We start from the raw sequence: 7,868 nt of genomic DNA on the forward strand, positions 1-7,868 counted from the left end.
CTCCTCAACCCAAAACACTGACTCCAGGGCGGCCTCTTGACCCAATTCATCTGTGACCCCGATTGGTGACCTGCAGATGCCGTGGACGACAGTGGGCTGACTCCGGGCCCCGACCTTGTGTGGGGCTGGGGTCCTGAGAGCCCCCATGCATTACCTCGCTTACCCCTCACCTGGACGTGGCCACACAGCCCGATTCAGACTCATCTGGACGCGGCTGCGTGGCCTGATCAAGAGCCACTCATCCCAGAATGGCAGAGTGGGGGTTGGGGGGCAGGATCCACACTCCCCGGGGCCGTGCCCACAGGACGCAGAGGCTGTATCCAGGCCACACCATGGACTGCTGGCCACCCACGGGCTGTGCCCTCGCTGGTGGAAGGGGGGCCTCGGTGACACCCCCCCCCGGCACCGATATTGCCCTTTCCTGGAAGAGGTCCCACCCTCCAAGGCAGTGAGGCCTGTGCAGCAGGACTGACCTGGACTTCTCAGAGGGACTTGGAACCGTGGCTGAAGGCCCGAAGCCGGAGGGGTTGGAACCCAGTCACTCTAAAGAAGGTGCCGGAAACATCCGCGAGCCGGCGACCACCGCCCCCACCCGAGAGAAGGAGAAACTGGGAGGGATGCTCTTCAGCCCAGAGAAAGTGGGGCGGCTGTGAGAGGCCCCGCGGGGACACGGGGCAGGGGTTCCAGGGCTGCTGGGAAGCCTGAGGTGACAAAAGCTTCCCAAGTGCCTGGCCTGCTGTTGGTTCTCAACTTCTTTGGGAGCCTCTTGGGCAAAATCTGGGACAGGTCCCCGTATGCTTTTAAAGGTTTATACGGAGGCCTTGACGGCCGAGTCACGTATACTGTCCGGATGGTCTCAGCGCTACCCTAGCCCTACCTCTCCAAAGACAGGAAGGGGTGAGGAGCCAGCGACCGCCAGCTCTAGTCCTTGAGCCAACGGGAGGCCGCGTCCTCATGATCTCCAACACCTGGCCCTGCAAACCAACCGGAAGGGGCCGACCCATCCCAGATCCCTCGGGACGCTGTCCAGCTGCTGAATCAGCCCCCCTGAGGTCCACTCACAGCCGGTGTCTGCCATAGGTGGCAACCAACTCCCCCACCACGTGAGTCAGATCCCTTAAGAGCTCCGGCTACATGCCCGCAAAAGCAAGCTGACTGACAGGCCATGCCTTCCCAAAGCCTCTGCCACCACCACCCCGCCCCCAGCAGCCCCTACCCTTCTCTGAACCTCGGGACCTTTCTCACTGCACTCCCCGCTGCGCCCTGTGTGCTGTTTATGCCCCTGTTGTGTCCCCCTGCCGGCCATGTGCCTGAGAACGAGACCTGACCCATCTCTCTCCTCCTCGGCCCAGGGCCCTGCCCTTAGTAGGTGCTTTGTAGATTTCATTGCCCAGATGAATGCATTATGAGAAGCCAAACATCTCTGTTTTTGTTTCACTTTAGAAGTTAAAGCAAATGAGGTTTGTTTTTTTTTTTTAAATATTTTAATTTATTTCTAGGAGAGAGAGAGACAGCATGAGCAGGGGAGGGTCAGAGAGAGAGGGAGATACAGACTCTGAAACAGCTCCAGGCTCTGAGCTGGCAGTCAGCACAGAGCCCGACGCGGGGCTCGAACCCACGAACCTCGAGATCATGACCTAAGCGAAAGTCGGACGCTTAACCGACTAAGCCACCCAGGCGCCCCAACAAATGAGGTTTTTTTGGGGTTTGTTTTTTAAAGAAACACATCATCGCCCCATAAACTGCTCTTTCAAACTGTATGGCAACATCCTGACGTCAACAGCAGTGGGTATTAAGGTGCTTTATTGTAATAACCTTCGTGTCCATAAAACCTCCTTCCTCTTTTTTCCAGGTGATAACATCTGAGGACTCAGGAATTTCCTTCCAGCAAATATGACTTTTACAGATGTTGCACATTCCAGCAAACCCATCTGGACAGGTGGCTGCCCAGATAAATTACAAAGGGCCCAGGGGACTCAGAGCCACTAAGGAGATTTTCAATAATTCACCCCCTCGTTAACTGAGGGCTGCACATCCTTATCAGGAATAAACTTCAACTTGCAGGATCCAGGCTGGGCCTTTCCGAGAGAAGAGAACACATAGACTCCCCTGGGGACCCTTTGGAGACGGGCTTTCAGGGAGTGGTGGGATGGTCACGGAAAACCAGAGCGGACGTGCCAGGATGCAGAGAGGCCACGGGAACCAAGGGTGGGGACAGCCACTTGTAACGCCACTGTGGGTGTCTGAGATCCGGGTCTCCCCCCAGAGCCTGCCCCATCCCTGTAAACACAACTCCACCTTCCCAGTGCTTCAGCCACATCCGCCACAAACACCATGGTGCAAACATCCAGGTACCCCCTCAGTGGCCCCGGCTTCCATGCTTGGTCTCTATAGTGTTTATCCTCCACATAGCAAGAAGGGTCCATTATCAAACCCTCCAGTCTCATCCTATTCAGAATAAGATCCAAATCTCTGTGTTACGTGGGATAAAGAACTTGTCCCTGTTTGCCTGGGGCTTTCCCAGGTTCAGGGCTAAACTTCCTGTGTCCTAGAAAACCCCTAACCCAGGCCGACCGAGAGGGCTCACCACCCTAGTGTCCTGACTGGCAGCTCCTACGGAACTCTGACTATTCTTGCTCCTACTCATCCCACTAGTGTGAGGACAGCAGTATTCTTTTTTTTTTAAAGAATATGCCAGGCACACTCCCACCACAGGGCCTTTGCACATGCCATTTTCCCTTCCCCAGGTATGCACATGTAAACCTCCCTTAATTCATTCAGACCTCTGCTCAATTGACACATTTCACAGAGGACTCTCAGGCCCCCCAATCTAAAGTAGCCCCCCCAGAACTCTCTATCCTAGTACACTGCTTGATTGCTTGATTTTTATAACATCTTTAGTACCTAGAATAACATTATATATGTATATGTGTGTGTGTGCATACATGCACTTACATTTACATACCTGTGTGCACACACATGTGTACGTCTATGTGATTGCACTGGGGGGGGCTAACCTTCACTGCCCCTCCCCCTCCGCGGGAAGGTCAGCTCCATGAGAACCGGCCTCGGTCTTTTCACTCACAGCTGTAGCCTCGGGGCCCAGAACAGCGCCCCACGCACAGGACTCGCTCTGTGAGGAGTCGGTGAGCGAGTGAAGTGAGCGAGTGAATGACGCACTGCTCTGAGCCACCGCCTCGAAGACGAGCTCGGGGAGGAGAACGGAAGCTGGCCTGGCCCGGAGCTCGGAACCCAGAGCGGATGCCTCGTGCGGCGTCCCTCAGGACGAGCCTCCAGGAGCCCGGGCTCCTGTCACACGGCACAGAGGGTCCCTGCGCAGGGATGTGACCGCAGGGACCGCCCCAGGGCCAGGGCCAGGCGTGGCCGGGTGCACTTTCCTAGAACGAGCCTGAGGTCGCCGGTCCTGTGCCTGGACCATCACCCCGGGCGGCCTGCTGTCCACAGGAAGGAGCCGGACAGTCGGGCAAGGGGAGCTTGATGCCACCGAGCTCTCGTCCTGGGCCGCCCACGCTCCAGGTGGGGAAACGCAGGGGACCAGGGGACGCGATCTGGGGCAGAGCCGCCCGAGACCAGCCAGAGTGCCTCCCTGACGGAAGTTTCCAGGAGCCTTGGCCCCGATCCCTTTTCTCACCACTCCTTGTGAGTCAGTGGGGCAGGATTACTAGAGCCCAACTTGGCAAATGAGGAAACTGAGGCACAGCCAAGGTAAGTGACTCACCGTTTTTCAAAGGGCTCATTACCCTGGGCCCGTGGCCAGGTGGTTACCGTGTGGGCCTGAGCCCGCAGGCTGGGCTGGGTCCCGGCTCGGCCACTTTCGAGCTGAGAAGATGCTAACCCTTGTGTGCCTCCATCTTTCCATCTGTAAATTGGGTAATAAGCATAATTGACGCATAGCCTTTTATGAGCATGATGAGACCCAGGCATCAAGGAGAGGAGCCCGACTCTGGAACGTGATGGCTGGTCAACCACCGGGCCTGCCACTTGCTCCCTCTAGGACCCTGGGAGAGTCACCAGCCGTCTGTCTGCAAATAGAGCCATTGCTGCCTAGGGGAAGAGACAATAAAAGTTTCTACTCTGAGCTCACTTCCCATGTTTCCAGATCCCAAGATAAACCTGCTCCTCATAAATTCTTCCATTGAGTCAGTGATTCTGGGAACACAGCATATGAGAACAGAGTCTGGCTGAAGCACAAGAAGTTTCCTTTCTGCAAAATCACAACACCTGCCTGGCCAGTGCCCACGGAGCTTGCAGCTGGCACACTGCCAATTTCGCTCCCTTCCCCTCGGAGTCCCCTTGTTCTCCATGTTCAGAAAGGCACTCCCTTCGGGGATTCCCAGTAGCCATTCCATTGCAGTTTGAGCCTCAGAGTTTTTGAAGTGTTCAACATGAACCCCCCAAAAGCAGATTTCTATTAGCAAGGAAGAGAGGGACTAGATATTGGGTAAGCAACCGGTAGTTGCTGCCACAAATTCTTTGTTGGGCTCACTTGTAATATCTATTTTACTTACTAAACTTTAACCCAGTGGTTCTCAGCCAGAGGCAATTGTATCCCCCCAGGAAGTTATCTAGAGTCATATTTGGTTATCCACAGCTGGGGGGAAGTTACTACTAGCATCTAGCAGGTAGAAGCAGGGATGTTGATTCTACAATGCATAGAACAGCCCCTAACAAAAAGTTATCCAGCACCAAATGTTAATAGTGATGAGTTTGAGAACCTCTGACCTAATCTGATCTGGCGAATGGGGTTGCCAGGTGCAGCATAGGACATACTTATACAGATACTAAAAATTACTCATTGCATATCTAACGGGTGTCCTGTGTTTTATTATACTCTGTATGCCCATGTTTGCTAGGGACTAGTGCTGAATAACTTGCTCAACATCCGTTGCATGAATGAATAGATGAGCATCTCCCCAAAGATGTGCGGGGCTGCTGCATGCTCTGATAATCCTTATCAAAACACCGTCCTTGGGTGTGCAGACAGCTCCAAGCCACAGGGCCATTGAGGTCACACCAGGCTCGGGGATACAGCTCTCCCAAAGCAGCCCAGGTGGCTTTCCTCTCCATGTCTCCCCCCAGGGGATGCCTGGCTTCCTGCTCTGAAATGCCCTGTGGACTCGCACTCCCCCAGGGATAACTCAAGAACAACTTGTTTGGGGGTGTTTGCTGCTGCGCACACCCAGGCAGATGCAGCCACCGGTCCCCACTAGTGTCTGTTAAGGCCCATGGGGAATGGTCTCCGTTCAAGGCAAAGAAAAAGCCCTCAATCCACGTATTGTCTCAGCATACAACACCGAGAGTTCCCAGCGCCCAGCTCGTGATTCCTTGTGCACCAGACAGAATGCAGCTCTCAGCAGGCGTTCATTCCCCTGTATCGACAGGGAACCTTTTAGGTTGACGGCGGGGTTAGATTCATGAGGACCAGTTGCCCTGGATTTTTCACAGTTCAGTTTTGCAGCCTCTGAAGGAGTCTCTCCCAGGGCCCGGGACAGTGAGTGTCTGATTCTGATTCAATGTGCGCCCATCGGGCACCTTCCATGAGCCAGGCGCCTGAGGCCATTTTATCCTTATCAGTCTCACTGCATCTGCACGACAATCTGCAATGCCGTCAAGATTATCCCCATTCTTAAAACAAGGAAACCGAGGCCTGGAGGGGTCAGATTAGGAGTCAGCAGCCCCAGTGCGGCAAAGACCAGTAAATGAGAGCCCTGGTCTGCTCTGCTTTTATTAAATCACCACAAAAACGGATCAGCTCGCAAGTGAATTTTCAGGCAGGTGATGGTACACGAGATGTGCTGTCAAGAGAGATGAAATGGATTTGCACTTACGGTCACACGGACCCTGCTTGTCCCCGTTAGAATGTATCACCCAGCAGACACCCAGAGGTCTGCCTTCTCGGTGTGGATTTGCCGCTGTGCCGCGGGGCTGCGCTACCTCACTTGAATGCTCAATTACTCACGGGCTCACGCAGCCCGTGTGTCTGTTTCACCACATAGTGAAATCCATGTGTTTAATCCTCCTTGTCCACTTACCCAGAAGGCAATTCTTGGTGGACGGCAAAGCGACTCGACAATTATCGGTGACTGGAGGCTGCCAGACTGACTCCCGCTGATGAGAAGCCTGATTACATGTCCCTGGTCTTCAGCCCCAGGAGACGGCAATTACACCTGTTTATAATCCGCCCCCCCCCTCCCAAACTAGTTCTTTATTCCTGAATGTGCACTTTTGGGCACTGGGCATTAGTATAAATTACACAATACAATTATTTGTAATTAAGGGAGAAGGTGTGTGTGCTGCGTTTTGCTGGAGTAAATCATGTCGACGCCAGTGCACTGGCCCAGGGAGGTGGCACAAAACACCATTAACTTTCTTCTGCCTTAATGGCAGTTCACGTTGCCATTTTTCATAATCATAACATCTCAAGACAATGAAACGGTTTTTCTCTAACGTAATTGCATCTCTACCAACAGCAGTTTGGGTTTAACTGAAATCCTGGGCAGAATCAACAGCAGCATGTACTATACGAATGACACTGAGATTTTGTGACAAAAGCCGTATACGGCTGTCCCTGCTCCAGAGCTAAGTTTGATCACATGCCCCTGAGAAGAGTCTCCACTGCGCTCCTGGAAACACGTTTCGGCTCAGTTTTGAGAGCCACGAAAGCCACCTATGTCCCTATTCTGTGCCCTTGTGCTTGGAGCATCCAAATGCATCCCCAGCTACATTTTCCCCACCTTTAACATTTCTCCTTTACACATCGATTTGACTGAGACACATTACAAGCTTGACTTTTACCACTCTCGTAAAATCCCATCTGGTCCGAGCTCCAACCCATACTTAGCAGAAAGTGCTCAGACGAAAATGGTTCAGATTGTATTTCAGCCTCTTAATGGAAAGATACACACAGCACCAGCAATTATGTTTGTCACTGGGCACAGGTCAGGTATTCTCTGCAAAATGCCTCCAAGAAAAACACAGAGGGGAAAAAGAAGGCTTATATTCATCCAGAGAAAGGTTCCCTTGAGGTTAAACCAGCAAGGGGGTGGGAGTCAGGAATGGCCTGAAAAGCTGATTATCCTGACAAGATGTTCACGGCGAGAAATGCTGTCAAGGTGACGAGGGACCCGAGGAGAGAGGCTGTCCCAGGCGGTGTGGCTGGAGACGGGCAGGGGCCGGGCTGGCAGGAGGCCAGAGGGTCCCAAGAAGCACACTGAGGCCCCATCCAGGCTCCGGCTCAGTGGCTGAGCCACTTTCCCGGTGGGGATGGGGGTGGGGGGACATCGGAGCGCCTGTGGCCCCTCAAATCTTGCAGGCAGACACTGAGCTCCCAGATGTGGCCGAGGGGTCCCCTCCTGCCTGGAAGGAGGCTGGAAAACTCAGGCCGAGGCCTCGGACCCGGAGGACCACAGAGTTTGCCGTGAATCGTGGCGATGAGATGTGGCCGGAGGGCGCTTTGCAGACCCTTTGACCCTGTGAGCCTCTGAGTTGGGGAGTGAAGTCCTCACCTGACATGCTGTCCACAGCATGTGCCTACGGTGAGTGTACACACATGTGCTTGCATACTCACGTGCACACACACAAGCACTCACCTGCAAACACACACACACATACACATACGTGCACACAGGTACCCCGGATGCGCTCACAAACCAGATTCGTCCTCTCCTCCCTAAGGAAGGGTAAGGGACAGAACACAGACATCACCATGTTTGGTGTTTGAACAGTAAGGGCGGGGGAGGGGGTGGGACGGCGGGGAGATCAAGTAATCAAGGAACACTGGACCCAGCCCCGCCCACAGCCCCCTTCTATTGAGTCTGCTTGCCCTGCTTCTGGTATTGTGTCTCCTT

General features: G+C 53.9%; 1 long non-coding RNA gene across 1 annotated transcript; it reads left to right on the forward strand.

Annotated features, from left to right (window-relative positions):
* The first annotated feature begins 2,163 nt into the window (after positions 1-2,163).
* On the forward strand, positions 2,164-6,213 carry LOC120227339. The gene is made up of 3 exons (XR_005527231.1): positions 2,164-2,351; positions 3,088-3,726; positions 6,058-6,213. It is a non-coding gene; the product is annotated as an uncharacterized LOC120227339 (long non-coding RNA).
* The last annotated feature ends 1,655 nt before the right edge of the window (positions 6,214-7,868 follow it).

Source organism: Hyaena hyaena, unplaced genomic scaffold, assembly GCF_003009895.1.
Source record: "Hyaena hyaena isolate Hyena2069 unplaced genomic scaffold, ASM300989v1 scaffold_2189, whole genome shotgun sequence".
Taxonomy (NCBI): Eukaryota; Metazoa; Chordata; class Mammalia; order Carnivora; family Hyaenidae; genus Hyaena; species Hyaena hyaena.